At 38.6% G+C, this 22,900-nt stretch overlaps 1 long non-coding RNA gene across 2 annotated transcripts in view; it reads right to left on the reverse strand.

Moving 5' to 3' along the window:
- The window catches only part of LOC103035257 (uncharacterized), a 56,246-nt gene that overhangs the window by 27,081 nt on the left and 6,265 nt on the right, over positions 1-22,900 (reverse strand). For both annotated transcript variants that reach the window (XR_001518751.3, XR_455153.4), the window contains exon 2: positions 11,951-12,041. This is a non-coding gene — a long non-coding RNA (uncharacterized LOC103035257). The remainder of the gene's footprint in view (positions 1-11,950; positions 12,042-22,900) is intronic.

The raw sequence follows: 22,900 nt of genomic DNA on the forward strand, positions 1-22,900 counted from the left end.
TTTTTAACGAATCAGTATTTAGCATAAACAGCCTATTGTGCCTGAAGCTTTTAGCTATATAACTACACTCAAAAACTGACAAAGCTCAATACTTTGAGCGGGAAACCTCCTCATCTTTTATTTATTTACTTTTTTTTATAAATGTATTGCTTTAATTTATACATATTTGGAACATAATAAAACATAATGCTGCCAATCCGTGCTGTAGATTTGATTGTATGCGCACATTGTGCATAGTGACACAACCCCCACAATAATGAGTAAGAATAAAACCTATAATAAATAAATAAATCTGAAATAACAGCAATGTATTTTGAAACGTAACCAATCAAATCAAGCAGTATTTGAGCGCCTACACATACATACATACATACATACATGTATGCCAAGCTATATTAACATAGTGCATGCATTATCATATTCCTCAGCACACACACACACACACACAGACAGACACACATATATACTGAGAGTATAAGCAGTAAGGCTGCTGTTATCAGTGAGTGGGCCTAAGTTAGCAGGAGGAGGTGTGTGAACCCTGTAATGCGTTTCAGCTCTGAATCCCCTCAGAAAATCAGCCCCCTATAATCCCCTACATTGTGTTGCATGCAAAAAAGATCCTGCATATCCGTGTGGCAGAGGCGGCCAACACACACACACACACACACGCAGACACACACACACGAATATTGTAAGCAAGCCCATTGCACATTAAATCATATATTAATGTACATTCCCCCCTACAGACAGACTGATATAATAAGACCAGTTTCCACCTACGCACACATGCATACACGCATACATATGAAAGCATGTCCTTGCATACACACACACACACACACGTATATACCATCACTTAAGCCTTATGAAAAGCTGTATTGTTTATATATACACACACATACATGTACACATAAATTGTATAAATAAATGAATAAATACTCCCCCTATAATGAGACCAATATATACATGTGACAGTATGCACACATTTATACACACACATACATATTAAAAAAAACACCACTATTAAGTCTTATGAATAGCTGTATTGTTTATATATACACACACATATACAATAAACTGTATAAATAAATGAATATACTTCCACCTATAATAAGACCTATATAAACATATAACAGTATGCACACATTTATACATACATACACATATAAGCAAAAAGCTCTTCGCTTAATCCTTATTGTGCATACTATACACATGCATTCTCTCACATCACACACACACACACACATATATACACACCTTTTTATTTTATGTTAATTGTATGTTTATAAGAAGCTACGCACATACTCACGCCCTTGTGTGTTAATGCTTAAGTAGTGCATCCTGTCGCTTAAGTCACAAATAACATGCGAACATATAAAACACACACAAACACACACACACACACACACACACACACACACACACACACACACACACTCACACACATACGCACATACATATTCCGCCGTTCATGCATACACACTGGCCTGCTCTTCTTATTCCTACCTCTATTTTGTTTCCCCTCCCCCACGCTCTGTGTATCGTGCATACACACACAAACACACTCATACTCACACACTCACACTCACATATATGTGCACGCATACACACCGACCTCACACACGCACACATGCACACACACATGATGGCGCATGGCAAGGTGTAGCTCATACCACCCAGGAAATTAACTTGACATTTTATGGAGACCAGAAGAAGAGGGGGCCAAAATATATATTTAAATATATAAATATATGAGGGGGAAAAAAAAAAGGGAGAAAAAAAAGAGCAGCCGCGGTGCAGATAGCATAAAGCTGCTCCTGAGTCGGCCAAGGCTTTCTGCGGATCTGCAATGCAGACGGGCGCCAGGGTGGCCGCGGAAAATGAGCTTTTCCGTTTTTTTGCGCCCACCTTCCTCTGGAGACGATGCCTGTCGCTTTCTTACCCTCTCTCTCTCTCTCTCTCTCTTTCCCTCCCTCTCTCTCTCTCTCACACACTTTCTTTCTCGCGCCATCCCTTGACAAACGCTTCCCTTCTATTTTCATATCCAATTCAGCCCGTCCCGTTGGCGGGGGGTTCCGCTTGATGTGAGGTTAACGAAATGATAGAGACGATGGGAAGGGGACAAAATCTCACCTCAGTCTAAGCTCCCAATTAGAACGATAGGCAGAGCCCGCGCGAGGCGAGGGGGCGAGGGAGGGATTGAAATTGGGGATGGGCCACTGCTGCCTGGCAGGCGCCATTTATTTCATGTATGCATGCGCAGAGGAGTAGAGAGAGAGAGAGAGATGCGTTTTCATATTGTCGGTGTCCTCACACACCAGTGCACACACAGCAAAAAAACGCCAAATGCCCAGTTTTGAGTTTACATTCCTGTGTTCGTTCGTGTTTGGCAACTCATTTTCAGCTGCTAATTCAGCACTGGGAAGTTGGACCGTATGGTTATAATCCATCTATTACATCTACAACTATTAGTCAGATAGTATTTTAAGACTATTTATTCACAAACACATACTTTTGGCTACTTAGTCTTTCAAATTGTGTAGTTATTGTACAGACAATAACCCTGGTATTAACACATGAAATAATCAATACATGTTTATAACAGTTTAACATTTTTAGGAGTCCCACAGGGCTCTATTTTAGGATCAATAATAATTATGGTAGTTGTTAGGTGCTTATTCAGGACTGTGAAGTTGGAATACTTTACCTTTCCAACCGTATGGTTATTATCCATCTATTTATTCTACATCTACTAGTCATATACATGTTTATAACAGTTTAACATTTTTGTGGAGTCTATTTTAGGATCAATAATAATTATGGTAGTTGTTAGGTGCTAATGCAGCACTGTGAAGCTGGACTACTTAGCTTTTTAATCCTTATGGTTACTATCCATCTATTAATTCTACATTGACTAGTTAGATAGTATTTTAGGACTATTTCTTCACAAACACATACTTTTGGCTACTTAGCCTTTCAAATTGTATAGTTATTATACAGTTAATAACCCTGTCATTAATATATGAAACAATCAATACATGTTTATAACAGTTTGACATTTTTGAGAAGTCCCACAGGGCTCTATTTTCGGATCAATAAGATGCTAATTCAGAACTGTGAAGTTGGAATACTTAGCCTATCAAACCGTATGGTTATAATCCATCTATTAGTTCTACACCTACTAGTCAAATAGTATATTAAGTCTATTTGTTCACAAACTACTTTTGGCAATGTTTGGCTACTTAATCATTCAAATTGAATGGTTATTATGCTGTTATTAACACATGAAATACTCAATACATGTTTAAAACAGTTTAACATTTTTGAGGAGTCCCACAGGGCTCTATTTTTGGATCAATAATACTTTTGGTGGGAATGCCTACATTACAGGGCTTAAAGAGTTGCAGAGTACACTACACCTATTTCTATTCAGATCTATTAAGATCTTAAGGCTTATTATAATTATTATTCTACTGTACACTTACAATCTTCACTGAAGTACCTGAGGACTAATTATGAGGTATTAATTCAGAACTATAGGGTGTTTAATACTTATGCTTTTGATCCGAACATTTATTATCTTGTCATAACCATGTTATTAACACAGAAACTAGTATGGATAATAGTTTAGCATTTTCCCACAGGGCTCTAGGTTAGGGTCAAGAAAAAATATTGTTAATGTAGTTAATTGTGGGTAGGCCTACGTAAGTACAGGGTTTAAGGAATAAGGAATGTAAACCTACTTTTCATTATCTTGAGGCTTATTTATTACTATGCACTGTGCCACTATGTATGACTTCAGACTATGGTGCTGAATTAATCCTTACAGTGTTCATTTGTGTCTGGAGAATAATCTGTAGGTGGTAACTGAGTAATGTAGGTGTTGACTACATATGCTATTAAACTCTACGGTGATTATTTTGTTATTTATCATGTTATTATTACAACAAACTAATATGGATTATTTGGGAATAGTAATAGTTATGCACAGGGCTCTAATTTAAAGACTATTAAAATAGTATCTTAAGACTTATTATTCACAAAATACTGGACAACTCTGTGCCACTAAAATCTTCGGCTCTGTCTGAATATGTTTTTTTGCAGGAAACTAAATTGTAGGTCTATATACAGGGTGTGAGCATTCACGAGACTACACTTACTGTACTACTCTGTACCACTTAATACCACAGTGTTGGTTGAATGAACCCTTACAGTTTCTACTTATGACTGGAGCTTTTAAACCCTAGGATCATGATTTTGTTGTTATCCATTGGAAATGATGCAGAAACGGATATGGTATACAAAGACATCAAGTTAACTATGACATTAATGCAGGTTTGAGCTTGAACATTGGAAGTGTAGGCTTATGTACAGGGTTTATTATGTGTTAATTAAGCAATGTAGGGTTTGACCACCTATTGTTGTGTTATATATCCTGTTATTAACACAAAAACTATGTGGATTATTTTGTAAAACATATTTTATAGAGACTGAAAGGGATCTATTTTAAGGCCTGAAATCGAAAGTTATGAGGGTGAAAAGCTGAATGATAGGTCTGCCAAAAAGTTTTAAAGAGTTATGGGCTCTGCACTTAATATGCTGTTAGTATTTTAAGGCTGTACTATTGTACTATTTATTGTACTACTGTACTATTCAGCACTATTTAATACCAATACCAATGAACCCTTACAGTGTTCCATTTGCCTCGTTTAGGTTTATTATTATGTTTTAAATCCTGTTAAGAATGCAGAAACTAGAATGGATTGTTTGGTAGCAGTTTAGCATATTTTGTGGTGTCCCACGGGGTTCTATTTTAAGGTCTATGAAAATGTTTCACTATTATTCACTACTGTATGACTCTGTACTATTAAACCCTAGTGGTTTCTTTGTTTTCAGGCTCGACTTATAGGTTAACAAGTTAACACAGTAGCTGTATACCCATAGAATTCCAATTATTTAATTAATGTCCAGCTAACTACAGTGAATAATTCAGTAAAAGAGAGTGTTAAAGGGAAAGTCTTGCTGTGACCAATGTTCTCATACAGTAGAACAAAGGGGATCGTTGGTCATAAGCAGGTCTTGTATGTGTAACATGTGTATATACTTCTGTGTAACAAACAGAATACAGAAGCTTAACCCAAACATCCCAACTCTAACCCAATCAAATGCAAACCCATATATATATATATCATAGTAAGAATACTGGACAAAAAGATCATTAGTCACAAAACATGCTAACTTTATTAATCTTTCAATTATTCAAAAAGAGAGTATTATTGTCAATTTTAGAATTTTAAATTTTAGAATTTGAGAAGAAACCTTAAAAATCTGTCCATTTTCTTCTCAAAATGTCTAAAAATACACAGAAGCAGACTGTTCTCCTTGCTGCTCGGTGCTCCAAAAGCACCCAAATGCAGTCTGTCATATCTGAGATGGACGTGATGATTTTAGGTCAGTGTTTCTTACTGACCCTATCTTTATGCTTCCATTTGCTCTTTGCACAGCGAAGCCGAACCGAGTGTGTGTGTGTGTCTTGGGCGTTTGCGATTTCGCTCTGAATGACCACATTCAAATGGAGCCACGGCTAAGGAGCATGAATTAATTTATCATCTTAACCCCCTCCCCTTCTCCCCCTCCCTCTCTTTCTGTCTCTCTCTCTCTCTGAAACATACACACACACACACACACACAGTCGTCTGTCTGGAGCATCTCCATGCTCCTGCTCTATTAGACATGCAGGAATGTTAACATCATTATGCATTATTGTAAGTGTCTGTCTATGCTTTCACACCCCAGCCCCCTCTTTTTTTCACACTATATTGTGTCTGAGGAGAGGCCCAGATGAGAGCCTGTGTTTGTGTGTGTGTGTGTGTGTGTGTGTGCGCACGCACACTCACACGCATACACGTGTGCCCCCCACACATCACAAATGTAGCATTGTGCCTTCTGTCTGGGGAAGGGCATTATTTTAACAGGCTTTCATGTGCTGCCGCACACAAATCACTGATCTTTCTGGATATGGAAGAAGTCCCAAACACACACTCACACACACACACACACACACACACACACACACACACACACACACACACACACACACACACATACACCTACCAATGTAACAATGAACTGCACTTTCCCCACAAAAAGCAAAGCAAAGACTAGCAGATCACTACTAGACAACTACGACAACGAGACACATTATTCGCTAATCGCTAAAAATAGCACAAATGAAAATATTTCTCCACTCCAGTGTTAGTCAAACCAGACCTTCCTAAAAAACCCAATCTACTACAATCTACCACAAGTGCCATCACCGGTAGGATTTTCATATTGTTCATCAGTGACGGAGGTCACAAGGTCTAGAGCTGCTTATTCGGTATCATAAAAAGTCATTAGCGTGCATACGCAAAGTCCTACTCCAAATATTTCAAACATCGAGGTATGAATTGGTCTGCAGATTGGACACCAACCCTTAACTGGACTTGTGAATTTAATAATACACAGGGTACATTATTTTAACTTGCTATGTGAACCAGAAACATCTCACCATGGAATTAGCTATAATTTTGTAAGCTGGTCCTCATATAAATGTTTTGAGCTTATTTTACAATAATAGTTCCAAGAGTCTTAAAATAGGAAAACCATCATCACCATCACAATATGCACACATTTTATTTCATTACATTCATGTGCAGTGTCAATTTGTTTTGTTGCTTATACAAAAGGGAAAAATGTTCTCAGATTGAATTCCAGACGTACAAGAGGCTAATTATATTGCTAAGATTTACAAAGAGGTTTACTAATATCATGATATCTTTTTCGATCCTTGATTTTTTCAATTATATTTTTCTTGTAATATCTTGTAGGCCTAGGCTTGGAACACTACATTATATTATTTTGCATCTAATAATATCTGAATAATACACATTGTTCTCATGTGTACCAAAGCTCCTATAGAATTAGCTACAATTTTCAGAACATTGTATCAATATTTTGGTATTATTTCACAATTTCACACTCCTAAATATAGAGTTTCTATATTTGATTCCCCATAGAACCATTAAAATGACTCGACTTAATTCAATTTCACAAAAATAGGTAGCAGCATATCTAGTGCAGTATGTGTTTGCTTTATTAAGCGACCTATCAAAGGATGGCCTTTTTAGAAGCTTTTTAAGCAGTTATTTTTTGTAGGTTTTTTGAGATGTGTGAATGTGAACAGCACATCCAAGGCAAGAACACAAGACCTAATATATATATATATATATATATATATATATATATATATATATATATATATATATATATATATATATATATATATATATATATTAAGGGTGGTTCACTTTTGGTTCCTGAAGCCACATTTCTTTTATATTATTATTTACGTTTCTTCTATATATGTAAAGCATATTTAGTGGAATATACCCAACCCGTAACATGTGCCAGTGTAATTGGTTTCGTAATATTTGAGTAATCCAAAATTGTATATTCTCATGTGAACCAAACATCATACAGGATTAGCTGAAATATATATATTTTTAAATTTATTTCACAGTAATAGTTACCCAACCCTATATCGAGCACACTATACTCGTTTGGTTCCCTAAGGATTCCATCTAAGAAGACTCTATCTTTAGGTAAGCTTTTTCTTAATAATGTAAGAGATCTGTAAATGTGTCCAAGACAAGAAAACAAAGGCAACACCTGATTACGAACCAAGAATATATGTATAATATATGTGTTTTTGTGTAAAATTGCTAAACGAAAATAGAGAAAATAGAGAAGAAGGTGATGTGAGTCATTTGTAAATCATGTAAATCATGAATCTCAGGTGCCACGGCTTTTGCATTGTCTTGGGCAAGGACCATCTCTGCCGGCTAGAGGGAGGACGATTATATTAGCATGCTAGCGGCTCCCTCGTTTCGCTAGTGAGGGGTGGGAGGGGCCTGATGCAAAGCAGGCGAAATTAACATGACCTCTTACAGCTTTAAACTTCATCCCCGGCATTTTTCGGGGTGGGGATATTTAAAAACGGCACGGCGATGGAAATGACCGTTTTCTAAAGGTAAACAGCGAACCCCTTTGCTGTGCGATCCTCCCTTCTTCTCGGCGTCATCCGCCGCTGCCTCGCCTTCCTGTTCCCTCTAGCTGCTGGCGATTTGCATACATTTGCATGCATTTTTGCTATGCGCACAGCCTTTGTTCTCGGCATAAAATGATGATGCGGGTTAAACTGGCGCAGAGCAGGTTGCGTCGTTACACAGCCCGCAGTGCGCGGCGCCGCTTGCGTACTTGGATATTTAATGAACGCAATGAATGAGTGCCGCTCTATCATCTTTAATTATATATTTATATCTTACTAACCGTATTTCTTTATTTTCGAGAAGAAAGACAAAAATGGGGGAAATGAAACATGAATAAGGATCAAAAGCTGATGATCCTCCCCCTCCCCTCACCTCTTTTTTTTTCTTCTTTTTTCTTTTGGAGAGTGCTCAGAATTAGGCAGCAGGGAGGGAAATATGCTGGGGCAGGACTGAATCCAGGCATGAAATGCGAAATTATTCAGCGAATATGAAAAATTGATATTACCAATGAAATTTGAATCATTTATACAAAACACCACAAGACATAGATGGGCAAGCTTTACACACTGTTATATTCACCCCCATCCAAAGCATCCAGCTCTAATTACAGCATGTATTACAACCACTATTCTAGCTTGTTTTTTTTTTTTATTTATTTAAATACATTGAGAAACGTGAACACTCCACCTAAACCAGGAGTGTCTAGAGCTCTGTGCCGGGCAGGGCGTGGGCAGATATGTGGCACACTGGATCTATTGTCCTCGTGGGTGCTTTTTCCTGCACCCATGGCTTACTGTAATCACGCAGTCGCAGACACAGACACAGGCGGGCCTTCATTAGCTCCTCGAGGCTAATGCTAATCACACCCAAGTGAGAAGCGAACAGAGAAGGAGGTGCACGCTATGCATAAACGCAGCCACGGCTGAGGCTGTGCATGGCCGATAGACTGGTGGGGTGATATCGGCGGGCTGGCTGATAGCATGCATGCTAGTAGTGCTAGCGAGATGAATTTGTGAAATGCATGCGAGAGATGTGAGGACTGTTAATAATAGGGTGAGTCAGAATTGATTGGAGACATGCTAACGCCTATAATTTTTTTATATCGTGATATAGCTCTGGAAAAAATAAAAGACTTCTTCAGTTTCTGAAACGGTATCTCTGATTTTGCTATTAATAAGGACATTTCTCCAAATAAATGTCTAAATAAAAATATTGTCATTTAGAGCATTTATTTGCAGAAAATGAAAAATAACAAAAAAGATGCAGAGCTTTCAGGCCTCAAATAATGCAAAGAAAACAAATTCATATTCATAAAGTTTTAAGAGTTCAGAAATCAATTTTTGGTGGAATAACCCTGGTTTTTAATCACAGTTTTCATGCATCTTGGTATGTTCTCCTCCACCAGTCTTACACACTGCTTTTGGATAACTTTATGCCACTCCTGGTGCAAAACTACAATCAGTTCAGCTTGGTTTGATGCCTTGTGATCATCCATCTTCCTCTTGATTATAATCCAGAGGTTTTCAATTTGGTAAAATCAAAGAATCTCATCATTTTTAAGTGGTCTCTAATTTTTTCCAGAGCTATATATTTCAGCTGTATTTTTATTAGATTTTTTAAGAAGCCATTACTTCTAATGGATTTTGTCTGCATATGGGAAAATGAAAATTGTGAAAATTAGTCATTATTAGGTTATTACAATGTTTTTTTACAGTAATAAATTTTCAGTTTAGTATCTTGCATATCTAATATCTATAGCCACATCTATAAATGTCCTGTATATGGGGGGATGTGTAGGCGTGTGTGGGGAATATAGAATAGCAAAAATATCATTCACCATCATCATTGGATCTTTTATAACAAATGTTTTGGAGCAGTGCATCATTATTGTGAACATTTCTGTAAATATCGTGATACAGTATTTTTTTTGTACCATATCGCCCAGTCCTAATTATACAGGTATATCTCCATTTTTTACTTTTTGACAGATGCCGTTTATATCACATTCTATCCAAATTTCACAACGGATGAACTAATAGAAATAAATAAAGTCTGGATTTACAGAACCCAGTTTCAAAAAAGTTGGGATGCTGTGTAAAATGCTGATCTTTGCTAAAATATACTAAAATGCTACTAAAATTTGTCCCCAGTAATGTGAGATGTTTGCTGACAACAATTTTGAATATTCTTTATTAAATGTTAAAATGTTAAAAATGTTTCATCTTTTTACTGAAATCTAAAATCTGATGTGTGTTCTATGTTGTAATGTGAATAAAATGTAAGACTAGGAGATTTTACATTTACATTTATTTACATTTTACACATTTTACGTCCCAACTTATTTGGAATTAGGGTCGTACATTGACTTCCATTAAAAGTTATTACAAAGTTTTGCTTTTTTTTTTCATAAGAGAAACGATATACTAATCAGGCCACAATTCTTGTAGGAGTTCTTAATTTTTCCCTTCATTTTTTTTCACATGGAAGTATTTTGCTTCTTACATACTTTCCACAGTTTCTACTGTGTTACATCTAACAACTTGTATTTGAACAAGAGTTGACTTCTACTGTAAAAACATAACCCAGTCTCAGAGCTGCAGGCAGGAGGGCTTGTGGTTTTCAAAGCTTGACTGAGCTTCACATTCTCACTTTAATTGGCTTTAAAAGCACATGTCCGACCAGCAGCGTTAGTAATTAACATGCAGTGTTGCTGTCTGCTGAGCTGAGTTCACTAACTGAACCACACGCTCTTACAGTTCCTCAGAATAACATCATATACTGGACTACTCACTGTACATAATGTTAAATTCATTCACACACTCATAAAAACTAAAAAATATATGCATATTAGCTGCAGTAATGATTCTGAATGCTGCTGGTTGTTAAAAAAAACTGATGTTAATCTCTTAAATTGCAGGACTTTTAATACACATTTAGAGTACAAATTTAGAGTGTTGAGTTATTTTTAAGTTTTAAGAGCGAGAAAGACTGAATGCTGAGCTTTCATTGTGTTTTTTATTTATATAGATTTTTTATCAAACAGTTAATTTTTTTAGTTTAGTATCTTGCATATCAATAATCCCATCCACAAATGTCCTGTATATATATAGGGGGATGTGTATGCAGGAGAAAAATATTTTGTCTCCTAGGCAGCAACTTTATTTTGAGGGGAAAAAAACGTCTTTTAATCTTTTAATAGTGGTTTTGGAGCATTTCTATCAAACCCTTTGCCAAAAAAATGAATTCACATTACCAGATGCAGTTTTTTTTAAGTAGAAATCTAAGAAATGGAGAATTATAAGTGTTAAATTTGCTGTGTAGTTTGTTAACTAGCTGCAGGCATTAGTAGCATAGCTCCCAGCACACCCACACACAAAATGTTTTTTGGGTTAAAACTGTTTTAATGTTTCCCTTTTAGCCTTTTTTGATAATACATTGGTTAATAGTTTAACTCTGCACATTGCAATTGGCTCTTCCACTTGTTTTTTTATAAAGACGACAATAGTTATACATATTGTCAATACCAATTTCCTGTATTTCCCCAACTATAAAGTGAATCACGTTGAATCGGTTATGTCACAGAATTGTGCATTAATTAATATCTAATTGTGTCAAAACTGTAACATATAGTTGATCAAATTCCTTTAAGTGTAGGAGAACTAATTTGATGGAGATTTTTGGCAACAATAAAAGGATACCAAATCATCTATGTGTTTGAATTCTCATAGTAGGATAGTTAACTAAAATAACCATAAACTAAAACTAATATATGGATTTTTGTGAAGCATTCCTTTTCACAAGGCAATAGATTTCTTTTCTTTTCTATTTTCCATTTCTTTTTCTTTTTTTATTGAACTCACCTTATACTGGTTTTATTGGGAGATAAAGTTGCCAGCTCCATTTAGCCTCCCCTCTCCTCCAGTGGTAAGCTATGGTCATATTCCCCAGCTCCTGCAATATAAAGGAAAAATAGAATTCATAAATATTTTGCATTTCAAAGCTATAGCCTAAACATATTTCTGGTTTAGGATGATCCGTCCTTCTCAGCTTTCAGGCTGATGAAGGAAAAATGGAGAAAATAGAAGACTTCAGATCTTTCTTTGCTTTCTGATTGTGTACAGGTCCAGATTTGAAGTTCTGAAGCTGCAATAGTTATTTTATACTATAAATATACTATATATGAGATGTCAGTTGTGTGGAGCATGCTTGCGTGACTGTCACCTCTAAACATCTCCCTGGCTGATAGCTCCCCAGAGCTCTACAGCTGTGCATTCTCTGGAGTCATCAGCCAGAACACACACACACACACACACACTGTCCATAGAGTGCTTCCGTCTGAATATACAGTTACAGTTGTCACATGCCCTTAAAGGTTAATTGAAGGTTATGTTTACATTTAACATGTGGATGATTTTTAAATGTTGAAACACTTCTTTCAAAAATCATCAGTTTCAAGAACTATAAAGGTCCCTAAAGTTTTAGGCCTCTAAAAGTGTATAACCTTAAAAAGTATGTAATATTTTAAAATATTAGACATTGATTTAAATGGGCTTTGACATAAAAACGGTTTATAATGTTTTATAAAAAAAAAATCTAATTTGGCATAGACATTGAAAATTCATTGAAACCGACATTGACACCCAATTAACAGCAATTATCTTTATTTTTATCCTGTTAATATTTTAGCCACTTTTCATATTTATGTCTTATCACCTTAAAAAAAATCATGCACATGCATGTGAAGTCACATGACTTATCCCTATCCCCATCACATGGATACAATAGGGGTCAATGAGCCAACTATACAAATTGAGCAACTTTGAGAAAATTGAGAAAAAATCTGATTTGATATCTCATAGCCCTTTTATTTCAGCTTTTAATAAAATATATTATTTATTTATTTGTTTCAAAACAGTTTTTAGATGTAATATATAAATTATATACCGCTCTTAGCAGCCACACATACATTTGAACCTATACAGCTGCCCGTCCTCTGTGAACTTTTTTTTAACGCATACATTATTCTGAGCCATACTTTGTCTTATATGTCTTTTTTTTTGCTTGTCTTCACAGCGCAGTTTGATCTCGAAACAGGCTTAAAAATAGCGCATGCTAAGTCCATGTGATGCTGGCTTTCTCCTAGCAGATGTCAAAGGAAGAATGACAGCTGTCAGGTTTTATTAAGCCACCAGGACAGGCTGGGCGCTGGTTAAACTTGCTCAGTTTTTGGGGCCAGTGAATACTGGTCTGATATAAAGCCATTTTAGAAGTTAATGCTTGTTTTCTTTTCATTTATTTCATGATTAAGCCATTAGAAGTGGTTGTAAATGTGGAGATTTGCTTAAACAAACATGCTGCAGCTCATTTGAAAGCCATTGTGCTTTATTACATGTTAATTACATAGTAATAGTGTGTTAATAAGCACTGTATTAAGCTATTTGGTGTTTGATTTTATGTTATTCAGTAGTAGGATTTATAAAAAGTTCTGAAAAAAGTGGTGTATGTCTGTGGTATAGAGGAAGAAAAATAATGCAACTAAAAAGGTCACAAGGTCAAATGGTTAGATGGTAAATTCACTTTAATTAAATCCATTAATGCATACAAAAGCAATACAAGAGATGCAGTTTTTCATTTGGCACAAACATGACATGATAGACGAATGGATTCTTTTTTTTCCTCATGCTGTGTTATGAGACACTGCTGATAGAATAACTATTTACCAATAAAACCTCAAATAAATTGAAGGGTTTTGCACTGTGACGTCAAACGCCAGGCCAAGAGAGAGCCTGGCATCGTTGTTTACACCGGACCCTGGCTATATTCAGAGAAGCTGTACCCACATTAGTCACAACAGCTACGATGCACTTCCTCTCTCATGACATATTTCCTGTCCCTACTTATAATTGGATGATGCTGAGCCCCAGTTTCTGGAGAAAAAAAAATAAAGCAGTGACAGTTCCTCTGCAAACTGATGAGGGGAAGAGCTCCAGTACCGAATCAGCTAAGCAGGTCCGAGTGTGTCTAGCCTGCAGAATCTGTTTTTCAGGGCAAAAGCAAGCTGCTTTTATTTTATTTTCTTCCCCCCGCTCACAGCGTTGGCAGCCTGTGAGACCACCCATCCCCTCCCCCCCAACGGTTCCACAGCCTGGGTGTCTGGAGTTATTGCGTCTCCCTGCCAGCAGCCCAGCCCTGACAATCAGCAGCTACTGGGCTGTACGAGGGGCGACTGGTCTAGCATGGAACCAGGTATGATTCCCCTACTGACAGTCTGCATCTCGTCTGCTGGATGAAAAACGAGAGCCCCACACACACATACACACACACACACACACAGAAGCACACACAATACACATACATATATTCACGAACACACTGATTATGGATCTGGATGTCCAGATACAAACAAAAGCACTCTGTTATCCTTATTTAATAAAACATGTCCAAATGTCGAATCTGTAATCACAAATACACAAATACATCTACGGGGAATAGCTTTGTATAATAAATAAGCAGTAAAATTAGCCCTGTACATTCCACTCACTGCTTTAAGCAGAAAAACAAACCTTATATATCATTACATCATCAAAGTAGAACCAAAAAGCTTGTTCTATGATCCTATTTTCATTGGACAAACTGCATCCATATTGGACGACAAATCAAACCCCGCATTTGCCCTTGCATCATATTAAAACCTAAAAGTAACTGCAGCCTAAATTGCAGAGCTTTACGATTTCAGCCGTTCTGCAAACACCAGACTGACCAAACTACATTAAGCTCTGATGTCTATTCTATTCAGAAAGGCGTGAAAATAATTATGGCGCTGTGGTGTGCGTATGATTGTGTCTGGTCCGTTCCCCTTTGGCCACCCTCCATGCCCCGCCGACTTATTTCCGTGACGTGCCGAGTGCAGGAGACTCCCTCATCTGCCTTTATTAGCCGCTGACAGGCCTGGTCTAACTCATGCAGGAATTTAATTACACTCTTCTCATCTCTCCGTCTGGGGGTGTTCCACACATATGAGGTGTGTGAGTGAGTGAGAGAGAGAGAGAGAGAGAGAGAGAGCATGTACATGTGGGTGTGTGCGAGGGGCAAGGAGGTAGAGAGGGAGGAAAGGAGGGAGGGAGTTTCGCAAACACCCCGGTAGCACACTTTCACACTAATTAACACTATTCAGACTTCCTGGGAGTGCAACTGCAAGATGTAGTGAAGAGGATATTTACACGCATGCAATCCCCACAGCCGAACGGAGATGGAAAGAGCGCATTTGAAGGCAAATGTGAAAATGCATAAACATACGTAGGTGTTGCAAACATATAGGCTTTTCTTGAGCATAAAAAAGCCTCTCTTGATTACGGAAAATGGTACGCCTACCAGCGATCCTGTTATTAACCCCCTAAACTGCCGGCTTATTCACACATATAACCCTACATTTATAACATGCACCAAGAAGAAATTCATATTGATGAATCTAATACATAAGTAAACTGAAAGGTCGAACCACATCCAGGAACTGGCCCTTTAAAGTTTAAGGCGTAAAGCTTTTAAAGGGTTAACGTCATCACTGATCCCCACTTGCAGCAGCCCATGCGATCAAAAGCCTGGCTCTGTCGAAAAGGTGAATTACACCACCCCACTCAGGCTGGATAGCATGTTCAGGAGCTGTCTGGCCAATGTGTCCATGCCTCGCTGCCACTTCCCCCATGTGAGACCTTGTCTTCTCCGTGGCTCCCTTCAATGCTGAATTCAGAGGCCTCCAAAGAAGCCCATTACCGCATGACTGTAGGTGTGAACGCCGGTGGTAAAACCACGCAGCGCACATCCTGGGAAGAGAAGCAGAAAATGAAGCCCATGCTTTGTCTGCACTTCCCTGCTCCTGTTCACCTCTGGCAATTACCTGGGAGAGCTACAATAGTGCCTGGCCTTGGTCTTTACATCTCCATGCATAGGAGGTATGCTTCTATCCTTTTTCGCTTCCACCTCCCCCCCCTTTCCTTTTTGCCACCTAACTCCACTTAGGGATGCTCTTGGTACATGCACGTCCCCTTTTGTTGTACGCCTGCATTTTGCACAATTGAAAGCGAGCACCACAAATCCGCATTTTGCAGAAGAGTGGATGCACGGGTGGATGCGGGAGTCGAGCATTAGGGCTCATTTCCTGCACGCTTGCCACAGCAGTGCCACAAGGGCTTGTGGAGATGAAAGCGAAATGCAAATGGCACTGGCGCTTGCCGCGGCCCCCCATTCTAAGCAGACACCTTTTGAAATAATTAAGACACTGTAGTGGATGGGTCCCAGGGGAATGAGCGAGACGCTTCTCGGCTTCGGCTTCAAATGGCCCAAGGTGGAAAGAGAAAAAGCCACAATTGTCTGTCGCCGGAAAAGAGAAGAAGATACTGAGTGTGCAAACCACTTGCACCACCCTAAGGATCCTCAAGTAGGCCTGGATAGTTCTAGGCCTCACTTTCATAACTGCATGACTTGCGGCTTGGCTTATTATTAATGTCAGTGTTAATAATAAGCAGATGATTCGCAGCAGTGATACGATTGGTATACAAAGCATAAGTAGAGTAAGAGTCAAGAGCCAATCAGTTGCAACAAAGCACCTTACATTGTCCAGTAGCAAGCGCCATCTATTAGCGATATATATTATATATATATGGGTGTGCCAGCGTCATCTTTAGCATAAGTCAGATTAGAACCATGTGGATTTGAATATAGATGTAATGGCTTACCCGGGTCCTAGCCACAGGCCACGGCTCGGCACAGGGCGAATAAATATTCATTCAGAATTTCCAGAGATCGCACGGAGCCGTAGATGAATACGGAGTGGCGATAAAACGCATTGGATTCCACCCTGTGTTGGAGGATGGCACGAGTGTTGCTCCGGATAAGGTGCGGCCACCGCTCGCCATGAGCCATTCGCATATGTAGCTGAAAGTAATAGAGGGGAGGGCAGGTCTGTGCATGCAAATCAGCCTCTCAGCATGCACGGCGTCATGCGACAGAGGCTAATTTTGTAATTGTAACGCGAGGCTGCGCCAGCGGACATTTTAGGTCTACCCTCTTCTGCGTGCTCACCACTGCCTAAGCCCTTTAAGATGGTGGCACCTTGAAAGAAGCAGTGCTGCTGAACTCAGGCAGCCCCAGCCTTCTCCTCTGCCCTGGATCATGGGCAGATTGAGGGGGTACCCTCTACCTACCCTCAGCTCCACCATCAATTTTTAATCCCCCGTCCTTCTAATAAGGATATTAAGCGGGCAGCTCTGGGCACCCGGGCCCCCACCTCCCGCATATATGCATGAAGTGGCGCTCATCAAATCTGCATAAAAGTCAGTGATTCGAAGGTAAGCACAGTGATGTGGAGCACTTGCTGTTTTTCGGCGCGTGGCGTGACGTGACAGGTGCAGGCCCTTAAATCATTTAATTGCGGCCCAGTGCGTTTGCATATGGCGTGCATTCACAAACAGCATGGAGCCATTTTCCATTTTTTGCACCTTATGAGATGCTTCGCCTGCTTCGCCTGCCTCCTCAAGCTGCCTCGCCAGCATTCAAATCAGCTCTTGTTCACTCGGTTCCACCTGAATTTATCACCAAAGCTAATCAGGCCTGTGGTATGGTTGCCTTTTCTGCTGTATAAAAAAATAAACTTTAAAAGAACAGTCCCACAAATTCATTCAGCATTTATAATATGGACAAAAATATACATATTTTCAGGATTTTAAAAATTGATTTTTGCTGCATAAGAATAGTGTGATTCCTTTTTTCTATGCTGATGGTTATTTGTAATTAATACAGCTAAATAATTCATCAACACAAAATATATTATTTAGACTCTTTCATCTGACAGGTTTGAGGGGTATTTCGGGGCAATTATAGTAATTTATTTATAACACTGGGGCATTTGCATAATCTGAATTCAGCAGACCGCAGCAGAATTCAAATGGACAGTCTGCCAGCCAGCTAGCCAGTTAACCAACCAGCCAGTCAGCCAGTCAGCCAGCCAGCCATCCGGGTTCACTTGCACAATGTAAAATCAGCACTAATATTTGTACAGCCTTGCTTTTTGAGCTGTGCTTTTGAAATTCATGCTTCAAGGCAATATTCATTCTGAAATTTAAGTGAATACATGACTGCAAGCTTAAATAATGCCTATTTAGCTCAGAACATTGCTGTAAAATTACTGTACGCACTTAAAAAAAAAGACCTAAATCATTCATCTGGCCTTCCGCAAGTTTGACTCACCTACTCAGACTGTGTTGAGCGTTAGAGCCAATTTAAAGCTCTTTTTAAAGCATGAGTTTCCTTTATCTCTTTCTAAGCAGTGCTTCCAGGGAGTGTAATTAATACTGAAACACTGAAAAGAACAGGACTGAAGGCTCAACTATCAGCTATCTGAGCTATCTGGTGGGTGGGGGTCTTCTTTACACTCGGAAAACTGTATTTTCTAGTCTAGAATTAAAGTGCCTGCAGTTCTCTGGTGTGATGAACCAAGATCTGACCACAGGAAGATGTTGTACGGACCATTGTGTAACACATGTTGAGGCGGCGGGTGACACACATGGTTGTTATTATTATACGCATGTGTGCTCTCTCTCTCTTTTTCACTCTTTTCTCACATATAAACACACACACACACACACACACACATATATGCACATGCTACACACAATCTTGCATTCTCATCTAGCACCATCTCGCTCATTCATACGGAATCAGGGCCTAACTGGGATACACATACACACATGCTCATATGCACATGTGTACACACTCTCACCCACCGCTAGCATACACTCTGTGAGCTCACCTCCTGTTGCCACAGCGACACCAACCAATAGGAGAAGCAAGATACATGTGACAAGGACCTACGGAAGGAGGAGGGGGAGCCTATACACAGCTTCTCACCAAATTCCGCTTGTTTAAGGCGTCTATTCCAGACCACCGAACCAAACACTCACTTATCTCAGAAACTTACAGCACAGAACCCAGTTTACCCAGTCCTAACTCAATTTCTGAGCTAAGGTGGTATTGAGTAGTCTGGAGTTGGGCATTTTACACCAGACATAAATCAGTTGTACCACTAGACTTCCAACACACAGACTATATTATATGTAAACAGCCCAAAGCTCAGTGCCATTTACTTACACATTATAACATGCATTTACCATGCATTTACATGTGACTTCTGAAGTTATGTTACATGCTATATATGATACATGATCACAAGGAAGCCTGGTTCAGGTTTCGGCCACTAGTCACTTTTTAAAAGCTGAGAATGCAAAAAAAAAAGTAGGACTCAGACCACAAACAGCAGCTTAGCAGGACTTTAAGGCAATAGAAATGTATTACCTTACTGCTAGAAGACTCTTAAATATAAAGGCACTACCAAAGGCAATGCCATAGAAGAATGTATATATATAAATATAATAAATTCTTCTATGGCATTGCCTTTTGTAGTGCCTTTATATATATATATATATATATATATATATATATAATATTCTTCTTATATATATATATATATATATTCTTAGGGAGTTGGATGGACAGACAGTGATTAAACCTAGTCTTATACTGTGTTTCTTCCAATGAAAAATCTAAATAAATTTAAAATGCTGTGTAGTCTAGTCCAAGATTAGACTTAGTCACTGTCTGGGAAACAAATTGGGAAAAGTCACTGTAAATGTTCTTTATGAATTTGTAGACTCCAAAAATAATTGTACTTCTGTTCCTTACAATTTTTTTTTTTTTTTTTTTTTTATGATTCTTCTATGTTATCACTAAAAAGACCCTGTTGTAGGACTTTTTCTGTATTAAAAAAAAAATATGCAGTTTTTACTCAAATAATTCTCTATAATCTTAACGTCCATAGCATATATATTATATAAACATAAATTTAAACATACATCCAGTTTCTTTATGATTATGTAGAAGAAATAAGGCACAAAACATGCAAGATTTTTTTGGTCATTAAATAATATTTGCACTAAAATTCTCCATCATCAGCTGATTTTTAAATCACATCGCCCACACTTAGCGCAGGCCTAAATGCTTATTACAGTCTAGTGGAGACCCCCCAGTATCAAAGCCAGCACAGCACAGCATCCCAGACTGTAGGTCTGGCAGCAGAGTAGTCCAAAATATGAAGATTGCTCACCCAATGAATACTGATAAGCTGCCTCGGTCGCCATGGTTATACAACTCAACCAATCAAAAGCCAGGATTTTTTTCCCCTGCACTGTAAATGTGCCCAAGACACACACTTTCACACATACACACACACACACAATCATGCAAACCTTTCACACACAATAGCCTATGGAGTGAATATTCATACACTTACAAACCTACAGGCTATCCTGAGCTTTGTAAGCCACATATATATAACACAGACTCCATATTCACATCAACTGAGCACCAGAAGATGACAATCTTTATCTCATTTCTTGCCCTAAAAAAATTCAGGGCGAACCCAAGTGAAATTAAATCTCAGCGGAATCTTATATGACAGCTATGAAAAGCACCTGGCAGGAGTAGATCCTCATAAACCTGAACTGGAATCCCAGCATGCATTTTTTTTCTTTTTTTTTATCCTAAGGAGCATGTCACACCAGCAGCTCTTCCACACAGGCCACATACTGTCTTTGCAGAATGCCGATATCCTTGAGAAACGTGACCCATTTCTATCACTCAAAGCATGTGGCACTGCAATAATGAAAGACTACTTCAAATATGATTTGCAGAGATTCCAGACCACTCACAACCTTTCTGCAGTACATCCCTGCATTAAATTGCAGCGCTGACATTTTGAATAGATTGAGTGACTTTCTCACCCCTGTGAAAGGCTTGCTTTGAATGGGAGAAAAGGGAAGGGCCAGTCAACATATAGGCTGTGAGAAATATAGGTAGGTAGGTAGGTAGGTAGATAGATAGATAGATAGATAGATAGATAGATAGATAGATAGATAGATAGATAGATAGATAGATAGATAGATAGATAGATAGATAGATAGACATACACCTACATAAAAAACTCAGGTAAATGATTATTATAAACGTGTATAAAAAATTGAATGTCTGATTTGTGGGAATCTAATGCTACTAGATATTTCCTACACAAATTTCCAACACAAACCGAAATTAGAAGGAAAATAACACGTTAGATTTTTTTTTCTAAAAGAAAAAAAAATCAGGAAAAAGGCCACCCTCCTTCACTCTTTCTTCACAAGTGCAACACAGCGAGGAAATTTAGCTCCACCACTTAACTCGGTTCAAGTTCTTAACACGACGCTGACATGTGAAGTCCTGAAAACAATGCCATTCATTCAAAAGACTTGCAGAGGATTTTTTTTATTCTGGGCAGTGAATCGCGCTTATTCAGGGCTGTTCTCCGAGGTATTGACTAATGGCGCAATACTGAAGGCTTTTCTGAATAAAAGACACTAGCGTTTGTCTTCGTTGGGACAAAAGTAGACAAATACTAAAAAAATTCGTGTTTAATGAAGCCTAAAGTGAAGTTCAGAATTTTTGAATGGTGTGCTAGTAATCCTACAAACGCTGTTAAAATTTATAATAGTTATACAATGTTGATACGTTTAAACAATAATTATTTTTACTAGAATATTATTTTTTAAAAAATAACGTTTTATTTATACGGCTTATAGATGTATGAATATAATTTAACATTATTTATTACAAATACAATTAAAATGTTTTAATAAACGTAATAATACTCAAACACGAATGCTATAAATGCGTTTTAAATAATTAAATTTTTTCACCTACACAATTTCGTTATATTAAAAAACGCAAAATAAATATTTTGTCCTAAGAAGCGTGACCTACTGTATAAACAATCTCTGAATTCATCTTCTCTTTCGAGCAGATTATATTTTAAGCGCCACGCAGTTGTGATAAAAGGGCAATATAAAAAGAGTGACGGCCAAATAAAAGAAAATAAAAGCGAGGGAAAAAAAGAAAAGAAACTCTCACACTTCTCAAGTTCATATACAAATGCCAGCACAATGGTGGGTGATGTCATCTTTTCACCCCGGCCTGCTTTAGTCTGCAGCCTCCAAATGGAAACAATAAAACGGCCCGCTTTAATACAGAATTAAAATACGCAAAACATAATAACACACACTCACACACATACACACACACAGGCCTCGTGGGAGAAAAGCTGTGCGCGAGGCCTGCAGCACAGCATCACCGACTCGGCTCGAGCCCATGTGATGTGCGCGCGGTGCTGCTGCTCGTCCACGGGCCCAGTCTCGCCAGTCTCCTAAAGGGATGCAGATGAGTCTGGTGCACTTGACGTATTTTCATGACCTGTGTGTCGCCCCACTCTGCCCCCCCCAAACACACCCCACCCTCCTCCTTCTCCCCACACTACCCCCTCCCCCGCCCCCCGGCCCCTCCAGCTCTGTCTGTCATATCCGCGTTGGCCTATGGCGCCGAGCGTGGGAACGGCAGCGGCCGCCCGTTCACAGCTCCTGCGCTCCGTTTAACGGAATCCATTAAAGAAGAAGCGACCCCCTCCAACACAACACCCCCCCCCCCCCCCCCACCGCCACCAAACACACACCCCTCTTCAATTTTTGTCAGCTCTGTATATGTCCTAATTATACGAGTTTGAGACGCAAGTGGCTTGGTCTGCACTAAAGACTAAAGAGCGCAAGACGAGATTAAATGAAATGATGGGGAGAGAAAAAAAGGGCACGAGCGCACGTGACTTAGACTTCACTAAAATTAGAGATTAACTGATGTATAAATAAAATAAATAAATAAACAAACAAACGTGAGAGAGGCAG

Source organism: Astyanax mexicanus, chromosome 22 (assembly GCF_023375975.1).
Source record: "Astyanax mexicanus isolate ESR-SI-001 chromosome 22, AstMex3_surface, whole genome shotgun sequence".
Classification (NCBI taxonomy): Eukaryota; Metazoa; Chordata; class Actinopteri; order Characiformes; family Acestrorhamphidae; genus Astyanax; species Astyanax mexicanus.